We start from the raw sequence: 2,500 nt of genomic DNA on the forward strand, positions 1-2,500 counted from the left end.
TGGTTGGCACTGATTTTCTCTAAATTCTCTGTAATCTCAGAGATCAAATCCTCAATGTTTTCTACACTGGTTTGTAAACTATCTGTAAGAGGCTGGTAGATAAAGGTAGATAAGTAAGGTAGATAGAGGGGTAGGTGGCGAGAATTTCGTTTCATATGTAGGATGTTTTCCAAACATAAGCCGCTAAGGAGTTCCATAATCTCGGTCACCGTCTAAAGCTTATAAACAACCACTAGGGAACATATTCTAATGCTGATGTGACAATATGTAAACTATTGAAAAGAGTGTAGAGAATAAAATTCCTTTCTTAGATGTGTGGGTAGATGGGTCAGATGGCATCTTCACCACTGGTTTTTACAGAAGACCTAGTGACTCAGGAAGGTGTCTAAACGGAATGAGTGAATTCCCTTCTCAATATAATACAAGTGTGGTACGGGCATACATTACAAGGGCCTTAATTTTTTTTTTTTTCAAATTGGCTTCTTCTTCACCAAGAATTAAACAGGATAAAACATATCTTAACTAATAATGGTTTCCCGATGAAACCAAATAAAAACCAAAATGGATTTAGCCAACACCACCGTTTTAGATGAAAGTAGTAAAGTAAATAACATTAACCTTTATTACCAAAACATAATGTCCTCAGCTTATAAAAAAGATGAAAAGGTTCCAAAAGAAGTAATAAGAAAGAATTGTAAACCTACAAAAGAAGGGGATAGACTTAATTTAATAATTTATTACAGGAACCCCAGAATATCATCCCTAGTCATGAAGAACAATTTGGCAGCACAGATGGATAAATTAAAACAGAGTAATGCTGTGTACAAACACACTTGTAATTTTAACAAGGACGGTGAGCTTTGTACACACGAATATACCGGGTACACAACACAAACACTCACAAAGACTCACGTACTACATGCAGAACGGGGCGATAAAATCTCACATGACAAAATCCCACAAAAGCAGCATATTAAAAGAATAACTAAGCAAGAACGCAATGATAATCGCCAAAACTAATAATGAAACCAAACTAAAATTCATGGAGGCAGTGATGATTAGAAATTAGATCAGAAATTTTATGCCGCTAATTAACATCCAACAAAATATGTGCGGCACCCTAGAGTTGTATGGGTCACGAGTAGTAGGCTGGCAAGGATGACGTGCCATAGTCCCTAGATCTCACCCAGTGTATCAATCTTTGTCATATATTAGTATTTAGCTTGTCTGAATGAAATACCAGAAGATGCCTAATGCATAGGTGAAACGTCGTAAAATGTTGTTTTCATACCGAACCATAGACTCGTTTGATAGTATTGTATACCCTCTCCCTCCTTCAGAGAGAAAAGTCATTAGAAGAATAGAAAGTCTCTTTAAGAAGATAACTAATGCCCAGTTTGCTGTGTTACTTAATAAGAAATGCATTGAAGAGAATCTGCTCCCTAAATTCACTAACATATATATATATATATATACATACATGCGTATGTATAGATATATAGACATGCACGCGCATACATAGATATTCATATTCACGAAATAAGACCAAATAAATTCAGATAGATTAAAGATAAGATAAAATAGAATAAGATGAGATAAAATGAAATAAGATGAAATAAAACAACATAACCAATTAAAGAATGAAAGACAACGACAAAACAAATACAATAAAACAGCGACAGAATAGAATAAAACACAATTAAAAGTAGGTTAGTTGGAAGTAGCTTCTATTTTTACTACTCTCATGTAATCTCTCTGCGAGCCTTGTCTCTCGCTGGGCCCTAGAGATATGCAAATGCCCCCATTCCGACTTAATTTCCCCCATTTGCAAAACCTCGCCTACTATAGCCTCTACACAAATCTACTCCACGGATCTGTAGTCCTCCTAAAACGGACATTCTTTGCTGCCTTGTCCCGTATTTTGTCGTCCAGTTTTCATTTTTTTTCATATCATACTAGCCCCAGAAACCACCCCCCGAATGAAGCTGCCTGGCATTAAGGAATGATCAATGAAAGAAAGTGGTGCGGGACGAGAGCACACTGGAGTGAGCGAAGATGGAGGACATGTGTTACGTAGCGACGAAATAGACATGTTTGTAGGAGAAACGTGGTAGGGACTGAGACAGCCATGCGACTTATGAAAAACGTTGAGAGATATTTTTGTTCAGCAGTTCACTCCATGTTGAGAACTAAGTGATAAAAAAGTCATAAAATCTGAAATATTCAAAACGGGTTCAACATTCATATGGCTGCATTCGTACCTGTGAATGTCTTTCTGGCTGCCTCCAGGCGATTTTATTCAACTAACGAAATATATCTTCCACTGCCTTCTCGTATATCTTTATCAAATTGATTAATCAACCTATTATTTCATCTATTTCATTCTGTTTGGAAAAATAAGATCATATTCGACTTACCATATTCACAATTAATTATTATACTCTGATCAAAAGTGGTTTTATTGTGACAAGTAGGTTAAATTGAATTATATAAAGAAAAC

Source organism: Oratosquilla oratoria, chromosome 27 (assembly GCF_046742065.1).
Source record: "Oratosquilla oratoria isolate Oo_2021 chromosome 27, ASM4674206v1, whole genome shotgun sequence".
NCBI lineage: Eukaryota > Metazoa > Arthropoda > Malacostraca > Stomatopoda > Squillidae > Oratosquilla > Oratosquilla oratoria.